The following is an 18,473-nucleotide window of genomic DNA, read 5'->3' on the forward strand; positions in this document are numbered from 1 at the left end:
ACTTATGGGAGTGGAATGTGGTGGTCTGAAAGAAAATGAGAGCGGCACTATTAGGAAGCGCGGCCTTGCTGAAGTAGGTGTGGCCTTGTTGAAGGAAGTGTGCCACTCTGGGGGCAGACTTTGACATCTCTTCTGCTCAAGATACCATCCAGCATCATAGTCCACTACTGCTACCTGCCAGATATAGGACCCTCAGCTACCTCTTCAGCACCATGTCTGCCTTCACGCCGCCATGTCCCACCATGATGATAACGGAACCTCTGAAACTATAAGCCAACCCAATTAAATATTTTTTATAAGAATTGTCATAATCCTGGTGTCTCTTCCCGACAATAGAAACCCTAGGACACAACCCTTGCCCATTTTGTCAAGGAATAAATTACTAGCTCATAAAAGAAATCATTCCTTTCAAAATAGTTCCCCAGAGAAATCCTGACCATGAATCAGACCAGTATTAAGCTGTATTAACCTGGTTCTTAGTTCAAACTGGAAGGCCTCTGGGACATCATAGAGGAGAACTCTTGTTTTCAGAGGGTGGGTTTTACCATTCAACACCTGCCCTGTTTGGTCGACCCCTTTTCCAAGTATTTTCACATGGTCCTGATGATGTACAGACTATCATGGGAAGGACTACTTGTGAGAGCTCACAGTCGTAAGCCTGTTCCACCTTGACTGGAGGTCAGAGTTTGAGCTTATTTTTTGCTTTTTCAAAGTTGTTGACAACAGATATGGCTTACAAACAAGAGATTCTGATATAGGGTGTGGTTAATTAGCATTTTGGGTATAGAGGTGGATTCGTTCCACCTGAATGAAAGATCAGAGGATACCTGGTCTACCCATTATATCAAATTAATGACGTCTGTTGCCTCCCCCTCCCCTTTTGGAGTGAAGTGTGTGGAAAATAAAGGCAGGCAGGTTTAGTGTTCACTGAATTTTCCTTCTGAAGCTGTTCTGTGTTTCTGTGTCTTATTTCTCTCATACCTCTGTTTCTTTTACTTAATAATTCTAATCCTCATGTTCTTACCCTTGAATTTATGAATTTCATCAATCCTAGTCTCTGGCAACTACTGCAGTCAAAAAAAACTGGGCACGTGAAGGCACAGAGAGCGTATAGATGCTCATGATGAAATAAGAGGAAAGGCACCCGCTGAGAGCAGAAAACACCAGAGAGGAGAAGCCACCCAGTGCTCCTACTGTCCTGTCAGCTCACACAGGTTTGAGAACCACTTCCACCTCTCCCAACCGTGTCAGCCTAAGCTGGCTGCCTTAGCTCTAGGGCACCTTTTCCTCACACACAGCACATAGATAATGATAGTTCCTGCATGTAGTGTTGTTATTAGGACCAAAGCAGTAATACCATGTAAAGCACTTTGTACAGTCCCTGGTACGGAGCAGCAGGGGTGTGGGAAAAACGTAAAGAGCTAAGGGGACTGGAGGGGTGATTGCAGAATGTGAGCAGCCTTTAGCTTAGACGCAGAGGTGGAGGTGCTCTGGGAAAACGCAAAGTCTTGCAGAGGTCACTTATCCCTACATTTTTGTATTGCTAAATATATCATTCAAAATAAAGAATATACATGCATACATATTCCTATATAAATACATACACATGTATATGAATACGTAAGTAGTTACATGCAAGAGTTAAGCAATAATAGTAAAGCAGTGTTTGAGGTATAGCTCAGGGATAGAGCACTTGCTTAGAGTGTGTAATGCCCTAAGTTCCATCCCAAGTTCAGCAAAAGGAGAGGAGAAGGAAAATCCTGGATAGTTTTCCTAACCAGCTAAGAAAGTCAACATCACACCCATGCAGTACGTCACGAATGTAGCAGAATTCCCTGTCGATCCCGCCCTGGTTACCCCCCATCCCTCTCCCTCAACAGGAGCTACCCTGACTGGCTTTGCCACTCCTTATTTTGGTTGTTTAATATATCTGCATGCTTTCTTATATATAATCCTGGTTTGACTATTTCTAAACATCGTATAGTGTTATTAGCTTGTTTTTCTGAGACTTTCCTTTGTTGTTCGACTTCAGGTCCTAGAGAACCTCCGTGTAGTGGTATTCACACTATACATACATACATACATACATACATACATACATTGGCACTTAGCTCTTTTGTGATCTCAGTTTCATCTATGCTTTAGTCCATAGACATTTGGATGGGTTTCTTATTTATGTATTAGCTCTAACAAACATGACGCTCAGGTCATTGGTGGAACTCGATAGTAGAGCATATGTTCAGACTATGTGGTACTGAAGGTTCAATATTGAGCACCAAAGCCAACAAAAGGCTGCCAAGGGTTTTCTCCAGTGGAGGCAGTATACCACACTAGACTTCCTGGACGCTCACGAATGGAGTCTGGAATGATGGAATAGTGCTGTGGGATAATGTTCTTGAACACTGTAAAGATTTGTCACTCCTATTCGTTTAATAAAATGCTGATTGGCCAGTAGCCAGGCAGGAAGTATAGGCAGGGCAACCAGATTAGGAGAATTCTGGAAAGAGGAAAGGCAGAGAGTCAGTCACCAACCAGACACAGAGGAAACAAGATGAGCATGCCTCACTGAGAAAAGATACCAAGCCATGTAGCAAAACATGGACAAGAATTATGGATTAATTTAAGTTTTAGGAGCTAGTTAATAATAAGCCTGAGCTAATAGACCAAACAGTTTATAATTAATACAAGTCTCTGTGTGTTTCTTTGGGACTGAATGGCTGCAGAACTGGGCGGGACAGAAACCTCTGTCTACAGAATCGACATAACTCTCCCCCTTTCTGCTAGGTGCATAACCACAATTCCATCTTTATTCCCAGACACATCTAAACACAGTCAATAGCTGTTTAAGGAACAGCTATCTGGCAGTGACAGGGTAGATGGGTGGGACGTGCCTTGCTGGGTAAGATGGACAGGAGAGCAGAGAGTACCATAGAGTGTCCTCTAGAGGACACTCCCTAGAGAGGCTCTTATATCTAGTGACAGGGTAGATGGGTGGGACGTGCCTTGCCAGGTAAGATGAACAGGAGAGCAGAGAGTACCATAGAGTGTCCTCTAGAGAGGCTCTTAGATCTAGTGACAGGGTAGATGGGTGGGACGTGCCTTGCCAGGTAAGATGGACAGGAGAGCAGAGAGTACCATAGAGTGTCCTCTAGAGGACACTGCCTAGAGAGGCTCTTAGATCCATCAAGATGCACACTCCTTTTGAGGCAGTATGCTTACAGTTTTGTTCCTGGATATGAGTTGCCCACTGATTGTACTGCACCTAACAATGCACTTAGGAATTTTAATGCCCTCATGTCCCAGGTCTATTAAAAGCATCTGGTTACAGAAAAGATATCAGGTATCTTCCAACCTAGCCTCACTTGTCGGCCACTCAGGCATCCTGATCCACTCTGCAGGAATGCTGTATGACACGACAGTAATGGGCTGGGGGAACTGGGCATATGTTGAGTTCTGTTTACAAGTAAGAACAGGTGATGCATGAACCAGTTGGAAGCAGGACTGAATACGACTAGTCCATATGGTGCTTTCTAGGACAGCTTGAGTCTTATTAAACTGAAAAAGGTTAGCTTTGTATCAACAAGACTTTCTCCAAACCACAGGATTCCTTCACCTCCTACATAAAAAAACAGGATTAGAGTGGGGGAGGCTGAAGAGGAAAGCAGGAAAGGCAGGAAGCATAGGCAGGTTTCTTGAGGGGCAGCAACTCCCTGGGAAGACATCACCTGTACACATGGCATGGCCTCATCTTCATCACTCATGTTATCCTATTTGACCAAGGACCTGGGAGATGGGCACTTTTCTCGCTGGCTACCTGGTGGCTGGTACAACTGCTTTGATAGAAATGTGGACCCTCAGTAGCAGGCGACATCATGAATTGTTGTTATGTCCCCACTAGTTAATAAAAAGAAACCCTCACAAATCACTGGGGGCCAAATGTAAATGATGCTGATGGTGAGGCATGCCTGTCTTAGTAGATGCTGATGGTGAGGTGTGGTCTGTCTCAGCAGATGCTGATGGTGTGGCAAGGACTATCTCAGCACATGCTGATGTTGTGGTGTGGCCTGTCTAAGCAGATGTGACAACTGCAGACCATAAACAAGAAGGAATGGGATTGCAGGACCTTCTATCTCAGTAAGCTCCAGCTGCAATCACAAAAATACCACAGACTTGGTGGCTTAAAGAGTAAAAACTAGGAGCTGGGGAAATAATTCAGTTGGCAAAGCCCTTACCTCAAAAGCGTGAGGATCTGAGTTCCATTTCCAGAACCCATGTTTCAAAAGAGCTGGATATGGTGGCACATTGCAATCCTCCCACTGGGGAGGTGGAAACAGGTGGACGCTGAGGCTCATTGGCCCACCTACTTGGTAGGTTCCAGGACATCTTGTCTCAAAAAAAAAAATGCAGGGTAACGGTATCTGAGGAAAAACACCCAGGGTTGACCTCTGGACTCACTCAAACACATGTGAACATATACCCCTTGTGCACCTATACACACACACACACACACACATACATACCACGGTGGGGACAGCTGACTTCTAAGTCTATCTGCACATACATGACGGAAAGGAGAAGGAGGGAGTGCTCCCTCGGGCCCTTCATAGGGACATGTGACTCCTCCATGAGGACTCCTCTTTCATGACCTACTTCCTGATGCCGTCACACGGGGACAGGGATGTCAGCTGCAGCACTTGAACTTAGGAGGAACATCCATTCATTCCACAGCTCCCCACTCCCTTCTGGCCTCCACTGAGAGGAAGGAAGTTACATGAGAACTGGCAGTGTCTCTGCTCTGACAGACAAGCCTGACCGCAGCCGTTCCCTCCCGCGCTCCTTGGAGGTGAGTACTGCTATCACAGCAGTCCCCTTGCTGCTGCCTGGATCTTGGGTGTCACAAATGTCTGTATGTTAAAGGCCTGAGTCTAAGTCTGAAGATGGCACCACTGAAAAGTGTTTGGATCTGTTGTAGGGTGAGGGGCCTGATGGGAAGTCCTTAGATCTTTGGGAACATGCCTGCTAAGAGGATTGTGGAATTGTAATCCTGTGCGTTTCCTCTTTGGCATTTTTAGCAATGGAATAAGTGGATTTGATCCAGTCAATGTTTGCATGATGTGGTGCCTTGGCACAGGCCCAGGGAAATAAGGTTAACCAATATGAACTCCTCTGAAACTGTGAGCCGAAATAAACTTTACTTTTAATGAGTTCATTATCTCATGCACTTTATCACAGTGGTGAAAGCTAGCTGACAGGTCCCTATCAACAGGAGATATGTTCCAAGATCTCCTGCAAACGCTTGAAACTGTAGTTAGTACCTGCCACTTTGGATACAACTTTTTTTTTTCCTGTGCATACACACCTACAATAAAAGTTAACATCTAAATATGGTGAAAGAAATGACACCAATCACCCATAATGAAATAGAACAATAATAATGGCATACTATAGTCAATAATAAAATTGCTGGTACCACTACTTCTGTACTTTGGGGCCATTATTACGTAAAGTTAAGTGTTACTTGACTAGAAGCACTGGAATACCTAAATGGCTGATAGGATAACTGAGATAGCTCCTTACTAATAGGTGGATGACTCATACAGCATGGATACATTGGACAAAGAGATGATTCCCATACTCAGTAAGACACAGTGGAACCGCCTGCACACACGCGAAGCCTTTCGCAATCGTTTGTAAGTCATCCATGAAGGAACCACTAAGAAAGAGTTCTATTGGTCACTTTGCAGACACAGTGATCTGAGATCTCAGGTATGCTGAGCGCCAGGATCAGACTCCTCCTCAGAGCTCATGACAACTAATCAAGGTCTCTTTCTACCTGCCCACATTAAGTGACGGCTTGCACAATGCTAGACAAGAGTAAGTTTATGCAATACTCCTACCTGATTCAGATAAAGAAACTGATTTGAGGAACAGAAACTTGGTCAAAGTTGGTGCACTGTAACAAAAGAGAAAGTTGAACACTTAAAATAGAAAGAACTATATGCGATCAAGAGCATGAAGATTTCAGAGGTTCCTTGTCAAATGTCTTCTTTTCAGACTTGGAAACTCTAAAGTCCAGCACAGACTCCTCCAGGCCACCATAAAACAACTGATATTAGGAGAGAGTGGTCATTTGCAAAACCACAGTCCTCCCTTTGTGACAGCTTAACAAAGTACTGTGAGGGGCCTAGAAGCTGACTCACCCTTATCTCCACTCTGCCCTTCAGCAGAGTAAGGCTGGGAGGAAAACAAACAAAACAAAGCAATGGCTTCCTAAAACCAAAGGACTAAGGGCTGGGCTATGGATTGTTATGCCCAGATCCGCAAAGTCCACCAAAAACCAACAAGGAGACTGAGTCCCATTTGTAAAAGCAAAGAACCTTTATTTTATACAAGTTTGCAAACTAGGTCTCTGTATGTCATATGTATTAGAGTAATCGGAGAGCCCCGAGTTCAGTTAGAATTGAGTTTTTATAGTAGTAGAGATGGGAGTGAGGGGTTTCTAAGGTTCAGGACCTCTGATTGACTGACATTTGTCTAGGGGTGTTCTGGTGAGTGTGCGCTGGCAGGTGATTCTATCTACAAAGGTTGGAACGCTGGGCATTTCCTTTGGATGGTCTGTTGTTGGGTGGTGCTCGGGTAATCTCAGTTTGTGATCCTTCCTGCAACCAGGTATTGCTTCAGGGTAAACTACTGAGACTCAGACCTCTATTAAATTTATCCATGGGTGAGTCCTACTCTGGCAGGTGATAATTGTTGGAAATAAAGACTTCCTTTGGGTGGTCTATTTCTATTTAGCTTATTATGGCTGGCTCCCACATGGATCAGTTGGTGGAGATCTTGCCCAGCATGCACAAGGTCCTGGGTTCAAAGACCAATACTGAATAAAACCAGATATAGAGGAATCAGCCTGTATTCCCAGATCTAAGAAGGTAGAGGCAGCAGGATCAGAAATTCAGAGTCATTCTTGACTCTGTAGTAAATTTGAGACCAGCCTGGGATAAATGAGACCCTGTCCTAAAACAAAATAAAATCTTGTAGCTCTTGAATCTCAGGCAGCTGGGTTTGTTTTGTGGGGCACAGTAGAGGAAGCCAGGAAGATGTAAATTTGAACTCTGCCTTTGTCACTTTCTTATGCTGGTTCTGAGCAACTTATTCGCGGATCCTCAGTTGACTCATTTGTAGAACAATAAAACTCAACCGTCTGGGGCCGCACGGGGAGAAGAGAAGGCTTGAGAAGTGTCCAGTTGAACCCTGACTGAAGGCAGGCATCCAGAGCGCTGATCTTTGTTTTCAGTAATAGGCATAGCTTCTTTTTATTATTCTCATTTTCCGTGTTTTCTAGCCATTCATCATACAACACAGAACTTAAAGATACAGTTCCGTTTGTTGGTTTGGTTTCTTATGAAGAAGCTCTTGGCTGGGGATTATAATTTGCATATGGTTTGTCCCCTAACTTAGGGTGTGCTAGATCAGCAATAATGGTCGTTTTAGAGATGGTAGAATCTTTTTTTAATAGGTTTTCTTTTCATCTATTTATGTTTATTTATTTATTATGTATACAGTGTTCTGCCTGCATGTATGCATGTATGCCTGCCTGCCTGCCTGCCTGGCAGAAGAGGGCACCAGATCTCATTATAGATGGCTGTGAGCAACCATGTGGTTGCTGGGAATTGAACTCAGGACCTCTGGAAGAACAGTCAGTGCTCTTAACCTCTGAGCCATCTCTCCAGCCCGAGATGGTAGAATCTTTAAAAGGTGGAGCCACGCAGAAAGTAATCAGGTCATAAGACACCATCCTTAGAAGAGAATAGCATACGCCAAAAAAAAAAAAAAAAAAAAATCAGAAAGAAAACCCACAAAAAATAAAAGCTCTTGGATATTTTTGAACATTTTACTAAGTAAATATTGTATTTTAAAGGAAATGAAAACACATATACATAGATAAAACTAAAATCTTTAAAAATTTTTAATTTCCATAAAAATTAAACTTTTTAAAAATATTTTTATTCATTTAACATTCCAACCACAATTTTCCATCCCACCCCTCCTCCCACCCCTCTTTACCTCTCCACCAACCCACCCCTCATTCACTCCCCCCGAAAGGGTAAGCCCTCCCTTGGGGAGTCAACAAAGCCTGACACTTTAAGTAGAGGCAGCATCAAGCCCCTCCCCCCTGCATCAAGGCTGATCAAGGCTTCCCACCAGATGGAAGGGGCTTCAGAAAGCTAGCTCACGCACCAGGGATAGATCCTGGTCCCACTGCCAGGGGCCCCACAAGCAGGCAAGGCTACAACACTGTCACCCACATGCAAAGGACCTAGTTTGGTCCCATGCAGGCTCCTTGCAGGTCTAGAGTTCGTGAGTTCCCACAAGGTTGGTTCAGCTGTCTGTAGATTTTCCCATCATGATCTTGACCCACTTTGCTCAAATAATCCCTACTCCCTCTCTTTGACTGGGTTCCCAAAACTCAGCCTGGTGCTTGACTATGGATCTCTGCAGCTGGTTCCATCAGTTACTGGATGAAGGATCCATGACGACAGCTAGGGTCGTCACCAATCTGATTACAGGGGAAGGTCAGTTCAGGCACCCTCTCCACTATTGTTAGGAGTCTTAGCTGGGGCCATCCTTGTGGATTCCCGGGAATTTCCCTAGCACCAGGTGTAATGGGTTTGCTGCGAGTACTCGGCAGACAGTGGACAGTGGGTCCCGGAACGGTGCAAGTGTGTGTGTGTGTGTGTGTGTGTGTGTGTGTGTGTGTGTGAGAGAGAGAGAGAGAGAGAGAGAGAGAGAGAGAGAGAGAGAGAGAGAGAGCCTCTCTCAGAGAGGGACAGACAGACAGACACAGAGAAGGGGGTAAGGGGAGAAGTGCCTCCTCAGCGGAAGATGGAGAAGACCAAGGCCGCAAGCAGCGAGGGAGTGGGCGCGGCTTGTCTCCTAAAGGGACAGAACAGATAATTACACCAGGTTTCTCCCTAACCCCATAACGGCTTCTTCTATCAAGATATCTCTTTCATTGCTCTCCCTCTGCAACCCTCCCCCAACTCACAGTACGTACTCATGACTCATAAGTGGATGCTACATGTAGAGCCAATAGCCAGACTACAATCCACAGCTCCAGAGAAGCTGGGGAACAAGGAGGACCCTAAGGGGAACACATGAATCACCCTGGGAAGTGGAATTAGATGAGAGCTCCTGGGTAAGAATGGAGGGGATGGGGAATGAGAACATAAATATTAAACTTAATTTATTGGGTATTTTAAAACATTCTACTAAATAAATCTTGGGTTTGAAAGAAAATAAAAAAAGTATAAGCTACTTGGTGCTGAATCACAATCAGAGGGTGTGATACTGATGGTGAATATGCAGTTATAACTGCAGACCGGGCCACACATGCTACATGTAACATTCATATATACATATATATATATATATTTCACATGCAGAAAGACACAAAGATACAGAATTTCATGTCCACCAGTGCATTAAAGGAACAGTATAATGCAGCCGTTCAACCTTCAAGAAATTAGGCTGCTTCCTTATTAAAAATTACTAAATGGCCTGAGAAGATGGCTCAGAGGGTAGAAGCCATGCATGTAAGCATGAAGACATGAGATCAGGAGAATGGCTGGGACTCGCTGGTCACCAGTCTAGCCAAGAGCACAAGGGACAGTGACAGACCTTTTCTCCAAGGAGTAAGACAGAGAGAGGAATTAACAAAAGACAAAAGTATCTCAGAAAATAGAAAATGTTTCTAATAGGGAAATTAGAAATAATGTTTATTAAGAATTAATTACACATAAAAATGAGCAAGCAATGCTCCAATTTTGTGTTGCAAACTAGTAATTATGGCTCCAGCTCCCAGTGGAATGATATTACATGTTCATTGATAACCACATTGCTTGCTTTCTATTGCTGTGATAAACACAGAGGCACTGTAACCAAAAGCAACTCGGGGAGAAAGGTTTAATTTTCGCTTATGATTCTCAAGTCACACTTCATCAGTGAGGGAAGACAGGAGAGGAACTCAAAGTAGGAATGTGGAAGATAGAACTGAAGCAGAGGCCATGGAGGAACTGACTACCGGCTTGCTCCCCGTGGCTTGCACCGTCTGCATTCTTAAGCAACTAAGAACCACCTGCACAGGAGTGGCGACCCCACTGTGGGGTGGGACCTCCTCCACCATCAGCCATTACTGTATAAAATGCCCCCAGACTTGAATAGAGCCCAATCTGACAGAGACATTTTCTCAACTGAGGTTCCCTCTTCCAAAACGACTCTAGTTTGTGTCAAGTTGACAGAAAGCAAACAAAAAAGCAAAAAAAAAAAAAAAAAAAACAGCACATGGGATAAATGAATGAGGTAATAATCATAGTAAATTGGTTAAATCAATAAAAATAATTAATGAAATTAGCATAAGTGACCATGTACGTCCTATGTATTACTATTTGCTTCAGGGTCAGTAATACAAGTTGTTCTTGAAAAAAAAAACCAACCTGTTTCCTTAGCAATAAATTTGGGGCTCTTCCTTACAGTTTAACAATAACACGCTCAAACACTGCTCCACTAAGTCAGAATGCAGACACGACAGAGCTGCCATGCCTTCGGCGAGCTCCTTAATGACACGATTGCTAGAGAAACGTTTTCTAGGAAATAGATTCAAAAGAGAAAAAAAAAAACCTTTAAACTTTTACTCTCGGTGGGGGAGGGGCAAGCTCCGCATGATTCTGATAAATGGATGTGAGAAATGTCAGGTATCCAATCTTCCTCAGGCTGGGATGGCAATAATGTCACCTGGCAAAGGAAGTCAATGAGAATATCATAGGTAATAAGAACAGAATCTGTCGGTCTAAACAGTAGCACAAGCAGAGAAGACTGATGAACGGATGTCGTGGCACTAGGAAACGACAGGCATTCCATCCAGGGCACACAGACTCTAAGAATGGCGAGAATTATGGGGGAGTCCTAGGAGAACTTTGACGCGTTAAAGACAGATCGCCTAAAATGAGCTGTCTGGACACTAAGGGAAACAATTCGCTACAAGACGTGCAGTAACAGAGGGAGCTAGAGGCTAATACATCATCCTCGCACATACACTACAAGAGCATGGAAGATGCACGGTAGTGCAGCCGCACACCAAACGTCGACTCATTCTATTTATAAACCAGCTCTTGTCCTGTGCCTCAAACCATTTCCCAGGGGAAAATTCATGACAGACTTAAACTGACCCATCTGATTCTTCCCCTTGACTTTCTTAGAAGCACAAATCTAGAAGGAAATAAAAATGTCCAGGATTAAGTGGTCGCCTTCAATAAAGAAGCTGTGTAAAAGCTGCCTAGTAGAAGCCTGGCTTGAACTTGGAACTTGGAACATGCTCCAGGAACTGTCTGTGAGCCCGAGGTGGAGCCAGCAGATCCTTCGTTTTCCAGAAGGAGATAAGTCAGTTTTTTCATGTCCAGGGAGCCTAAGTTTGCTTAAGGAGTAAAATAAACCACACACACACACACACACACACACACACACACACACACACACACACATATATATATATATATATATATATATATATATATATATATATATGTGGGTCCACAGCATCTCAGCAGGCATGGGCTGAGCAAACACAACCACAATCTATAACTTGTAATATCAGGTTAATAAAAATTGGCCCTTATCCGTGATGTAGGTAAGCTGGGTGATCAGTTACGTTGAAATCATTTCAGCCCTTGTTATCCAGTAGAAATAAAAGAGAAGTATGTATCTTGTTTGAATTATTAAATTGACTGGTTGTGGAAAGTGGCAAAATATGTTCTCCAGCCTGTATTTCACCAGCCCTGGGAGGCAGGACTTTAGTCCAGCTACACCGCAGCTGGCTGTCACTGTTTGGGGACATCTTGCCGTTCTGCTCATGGCTGTGGATTTTAGGCATCATGAATGGATAGGACTACTGATTACTTTTCTTCCCTGGTAGCTTGCAGGGCACCCACTCAGGACCATGAAAGCTTGTGCTCAGGGAATAGGCTTCTAGGTCAGACTCAGCACGATTTTCCGAGTTCTGTGTCTGAAATGCATGGCGTCTTCAGCAACAGGAACTCATATCTTCAAATTCTGGCAGGCAATTAAGGGCACCAGCACTAAGCCTGTACCATGTTGGGACCCTCTTGAATTCTCTTGACCAAGAACTCAAAGGGAGATTCCTCATCCCTGGTGCTGCAGTTTTTGTTAGTTAGCATGTACTGTGGGCTCAAGAGGAGCATTATCACCTCTAATGGTATGACTTCACACACACACACACACACACACACACACACACACAGAGAGTGTTATTCACCCCTCCTCTCTCCCTCTGTATTGCCCTTCTCCCCCCCTTTTACCCCTCTCATTTTTCCTATCTCTCCCTTCACAGCACCTGCATCCTACTACAGCCACGTTCCCAAACCAGCATCAATCTCTAACCGCATTTTTAATACTTATCGGTAATCCCACAAACAAATGCAGTTCTCAGCCCTCATAAAAGAGCTTCTTTGGCAGCATATGGAAACCACCATGGGAAGTCATAACTGATCAAAATACAGAGAACCGCTGACCATGGGGTACCCAGCCCCAATTGATACACCTACAACACAAGATGCAAAAGGATATGGAAGCATTGCATGAGGCAGAGGACCAGGACACATACTGTGAGATTGTATCAACTGTATATAATACGGAAGCTGTACCCATGAACTCTTAACAATATGAATGCCTAAACAAGACCTGAATAGTAAGTAATAATACCAGTGACTTCCCAGTGTGGATGAGGGAAATCTTTCAAGGTCACGCCCCTAGATGAAAAGCTGTAGGCAATTGTTGACTAATGAGAGGAGAATCCGTCTTCCCCAGGAACCTTCTTATAGTATGCAGGCCCACTAACCAACCCAAGAATGCCACACCCAGAGTGAGCTGGGCCCTCTGGTGTCAATCATCTGTTAGTAAATGCACCACAAGCTTGCTCTCGGGTCAGTCTGGTGGGGACATTTTTTCAACTGAGGTTCCCTCTTCCAAAATAACTCTAGCTTGTGTCAAGTTGACAGAAAAACCAGTTAGCACACATATGTAACAATAATAACTAAGGAAATGAGGCTGTGAATTTGAGGGGGGATGGGAAAGGCTAAAGGGGGGAGAATGGAGGGGAAGTGGTGTAAATACAGTACAGACGTAAAACGTAAAAGTAAGAAAAGAAATGTACTGTTTCCTTTCCGCTGTCTGCAGCTCAGAAATGTGTCTTACACTTCTGGCTGAATAAGTATTTCAAGCCTCGTGAGCAAGCCATATATCATCATCTGTTCTAGCAACAATTCTGCCATTGCAGCGTACGTAAATGAGGGAAATCCGTGTGCCAATAAAACTTTCTCTATAAAAGCAGGCTTAGCCAATAGTTTCATTACCCTTTATGCAATGCAGCATTATATCCTATCATAAACACACTTTCATGTATAGTAGGCGGAGACAAACGAGGTCTGGATGACACAGACACTAGAGGGGAAGTACTCGGAAGAGAATGAACAGCCGTGAGGGTGGTAATAGCAGGAGGGAGACACAGTGCTTACTGAAGGCCAGGTTCTAAGACAAACCCTCATAAAGACAAGCTCATTTTCTTCTTTAAAAAAGGAAAGAAAGAAAGAAAGAAAGAAAGAAAGAAAGAAAGAAAGAAAGAAAAGAAAGAAAGAGAAGGCTCCCGGAAAGAAAGGTCTTAAGAAGGGTCGTTGTACCATCAACAAGACGGCGACCTGAGAATGCACCATCACCATTCATAAGCATATCCATGGGATGGGCTTCAAGAGCCATGCCCCTTCTCCACTTGTAGAAATTTGGAGAGTCGCCACCAGGGAGGTGAGGATGACTAGTGTGCACCGCTACCAGGCTCGACAAAGCCACACGGGCCGAAGGAAGAAGGAATGTTCTCTACCATTTACGGGTACGTTTGTCCAGAAAATGTAATGAGGACAAAGAGTCAGCAAACCAGCTTTGTATTCTGATATGTAGCACAAATAATAAAAACTCAGAAACAGAAATTAGGGTTCAACCTGAAGACCAGGTAAGATAAGCAAGGCAGTCAAGTCACTAGAGAAGTCTTACCTGTACCAAGGCTGGGCAACTGCAAACTAAGCAGACAGCCTCTTTCTCTTCTCATTTTATATTCCCTCTAGTGCTGGGATTAAAGGTGTGACTCCCTACTACTGGGATTAAAGTCGTAGGCCACCATCACCTGAATTTATTTCTGCATCGATGTGTAGCCAGGGTGGTCTTGAACTCACAGAGATCCATCTGACTCTGTCTCCCAAATCCTAGGATTAAAGGTGTGTGTCGCCATTGCCTGACCTCTAGTGGCTTTAGCTTTGTCTCTGGTCTTCAGTCAAGATTTATTTATCAAAATACATTTAATATATCACTACACTAATAACCTATGTTTCCTGTTACCATATACAAAAATCTACAGATAGCCACTGTGGATAAGAACCAAACACTCAGTGTCAAAGATGTAAAACTGTGATAACTACAAAAAGAAAAGGAAAGGAGGACACGAAGAGGTTAAGAAGGTTACCTAAGAACTAGCAGTGAGCCGGGCCATGGTGGTGCACGCCTTTAATCCCAGCACTAGGGAGGCAGAGGCAGGCGGATCTCTGTGATCAAGCCCAGCCTGGTCTACCAAGTGAGTTCCAGGATGGTCAGAGCTACACAGTGAAACCCTATCTCAAAAAAACAAAAAACAAAACAACAGCAGAAACAACAACAAAAAGTTAACAGTGAGAGGAAGACAAAACTGTCAAGTTAGACTCACAAGACTGTCACCAAACTTCTCCCTAAAGACTGGTGAGACTTTCGGGTCAGTATGCACATTGTGGTCGTGACACCCTTCGCTGCCGATTGTAGAGTTACTCACCCATTTCAAATTGTGCACGTAAAACGCTCTGTTACTTCCGTTTCCCTCACCATTACTTGTTAGCATTTGACTATCTACTGACTATGGAGAGAATACCAGTCACAAGGCAGGGAGCCACCAAGGGGAACATCCATCAGCTCATTTGCTGTGTTTTCTTATTATGAAAACCAGCACACAAGAAACCAAGCATTTACAGGGGAACTGAAATCCATTCACAGGGAGCAGAGCCATCTCAGGCTGCTGGGATTGGTACTGCCCAATCTGGAGCCCAAGTGACACCCTCAAGTGACCTGCGGTCCATCCCCATGGTAAAGGTTTGGTCCCATGAGAGGTACCACTAGGAAGCGGTGGACTGTATAGCCGAGTGAGCCCTGGAAAGGGGTGGTGGGGCTCTGACCTTTGCTCTTTCTTTTTCACTTACTGGCCACATGTTGAGTGGCTTTGCTCCTCCACACACTCCCCCTGTGATGTACTGTCACAGGACTAAAGTGATACTGGTGACAGTCTTCATACCTGGGAGCCCAAACCACCCTGTCTCTATAAATTGAACTTTCACATGTATTTATGACAGGAGCAGAAGTGACCACCGCATGGACAGATATAAAGGCTGCCTCTTCATTGCCCTGTGCCTTATGATTTTTTTTGGCAGGTGTGAATTAATTCAATTATAATAAAAATTGTTGCACTAGAAGCTTAATCTTGGGAAAAATAAATTAATGTTACCTAAAATTATGCTGCAAATCAATTCCCCTGGTGTTACTATGCCTTAGAATAATATAATACAGCAACTCAACAGGAGACAAAGGTGGGAGAGGCAGTTTGGACACGTCCACATAATACTTGATAGTGCCTTGTTCATTTAAATGATATGAATGAAGCATCAATCTAGTGCATTCAAAATCGGTTGCCTTGTTTGTTCATTTGTTTTTGAGACAGGGTTTCTTTGTGTAACAGCCCTAGCTATTCTGGAACTCACTCTGTAGACCAGGCTGGCCTCAAACTCACAGAGATCCACCTTCCTCTACCTCCCAAGTGCTGGGACTAAAGGCATTTATAATTGTTATATTGTCATCTTAGTCCAAATTCAGGCCACTTTCGTTGTACAAGACAGTAGTGATTATTATAAAGGAATACCAGTTTCAGAGACTATCATTAAGAGTTATAGTCATAGACAATTCTATAGCGACTTAACCAAGATATCCTCCATGACAAAAACCAGAAAAAAGTAAGCACTTCGAGTTGGTGTAAGCAACCACAAATATATTGGTTCTCATGATTGCAGAACTGATGTAGGTGTGTCTTTCTATGTGTTACTTTCATTGGTTAATAAAGAGACTACCTTGGCCTTTGATAGGACAGCAGCTTAGATAGGCGGAGTAGACAGAACAGAATGCTGGGAAGAAGGGAAGTGAGGCAGACGCCATGGAACCAGCCGCCAGGTCAGAAATGCTGAATCTTTCCCGGTAAGCCACGACCTCATGGTGGCATACAGATTATTAGAAATGGGTTAATTAATATGTGAGAATTAGCCCATAAGAGGCTGGAGATAAAGGGCCAGGGAGTGTTTAAAAGAATACAGTTTCCGTGTAATTATTTTGGGTGTAAACTAGCCAGAGAGCTGGACAGCAGGAACTCAGCCCGCTGCTCCTTCTACACAGATCTACAAATAAACTAGGCTCCAGAGTTGGTTTACTCCAGTAGATCTGGTCTAGTATCTTCAGTAATGTCCTGGACCTCCCCATCATCCTGTGGCAGCTCGTCCTCACACTGGTGTCGAGAGATGGACAGATACCACACACCATTCATGCTTCTGTCGCTTTCTCTTCTGCTTTCTGAAACAGGAAACTGTTTCCCAAGGATCCGCAGGACAGGTGCTCTTTGTTGCTCTTTAAAAGAGTAGATGCCCCATCTGTGTTCAGAGGAACAGCATGTGCTAACTTACGTATGGTCGTCTGAACAAATCACTGGCAAAGGGGACTATATTGTTAAACTTCGCTTGAAGAAATCATGGGTTACCTTTTGGGATGAGATTAATTTCTGAAACCTTATAGTTATTAAGCAATAGAAAAGGTAGGGACCAGTACGATTGGCTCAGCAGATAAAGGTATTTGCTGCCAAGCCTGATGACCCGAGTTCAATACCCGAGTTCCACTGATGGAAGGGGAGAACCAGCTCTCCAAAATTATCCCCTGATTTCTACAAATGTGCACTCACACGCACACACATATACACACATGTAATTTTAAAATTTTGCAATAGCTCAACAAGAAGTATTTCTTATTATTTTTAGCTAAAGGCTGTGGAAATTTCTCCCTGTGTTCAGAATAGAAATCAGGACTTATTTTCCCAGAACATAAATGTTGATGGAGATCGACAGACTTTGCTTTCCGTGACTGAAACTAAAAATGTTATCTCTGTGAGCCTCACTAGGCTCCTTTGTAGCTAGGGTGAAAACTTGCAACTAGTCTTCCTCCAGACAGTGAATCAAAGAGATTCAAGGAAATAGAGACTAAACAAAATCAGCATTCTCTGGCTGGGCTGATTATAGATATGGCTTCTAGGAGCAACAGCATTAAAGAGCCCACTCACGTCTGATAAACAGACACATGGACTTGGCCACGGGAAGAGACTCTCAATTCCAAACCTAGAATTTGAGTCATAATCCCAGACTTGAATGACATAAGTCATTCAATGACATAATCCTTCTTGAATGACAGAAGGATCCCACAGTAAGATCAAAGTGGATATAATAAATCTTCATCATGATCCTCCCCAAAACAGCTGCCTTCCACTGACCAGGATACATGTGTACCTAGATGTTTGGGGGATTAGGAAGTGGGCCCAGTACCAACACTATTCCCTGTGAAGAGAGAAGGCCAGTTTCCATCAGAGAAAGTATTTACGGTCAGAAGGGTAATAAGCTGTGTTTTGACGAGCATTTGTCTTCATGGGATTCAAAGATCTCACGGACCCATGCTCCTCTCTCCAGCTCCTGAGGGTGTAAAATGGAATACATAAAAAACAGAGACAGCCAATCCCCATAATATCTCTCAGGTCCATGGAGTGAGTAAGGGCCACAATGGGCAACTTATCAATGGTTACCTCAAGGAGCTCTAGATGTTCGGAATGGTACCTCCCAACCAAGTCCTTCTCCAGGAGCGTGTCTGAGATGATGGGCCTGAGTGATGCGCAGGTTGCGGCAGGTAGCACATACCAGTTAAACTCTCTAGTTCGGTTTCTGAATACGATCAGATAGGTTGAGGAGCGACAGTGTGTTATGAATGTCATCAGACCTGCTATTCCGCTTGGCTGACAACAGTAAGTATACAGACTGCCAGACACGTCAATGAACGCACATATCCGCCAAAGACTTGCTTTCCCCATTTCAACACCTAGAACACTGGAAGAACGCTATCTGTCTGTTTGTCTGGGGTAATGGTTAATTTTTCCCCTCCACAGTATGAAGTTACTTCTCTGATGCTGTGCTACAGTTCAGTCTGTGCAAACCCAGATCTTCACACAGGATGTTTAGACAAGGGACTCCAAAAGGTTA

The sequence above is a fragment of the Myodes glareolus genome, chromosome 2 (assembly GCF_982192425.1).
Source record: "Myodes glareolus chromosome 2, mMyoGla1.1, whole genome shotgun sequence".
Classification (NCBI taxonomy): Eukaryota; Metazoa; Chordata; class Mammalia; order Rodentia; family Cricetidae; genus Myodes; species Myodes glareolus.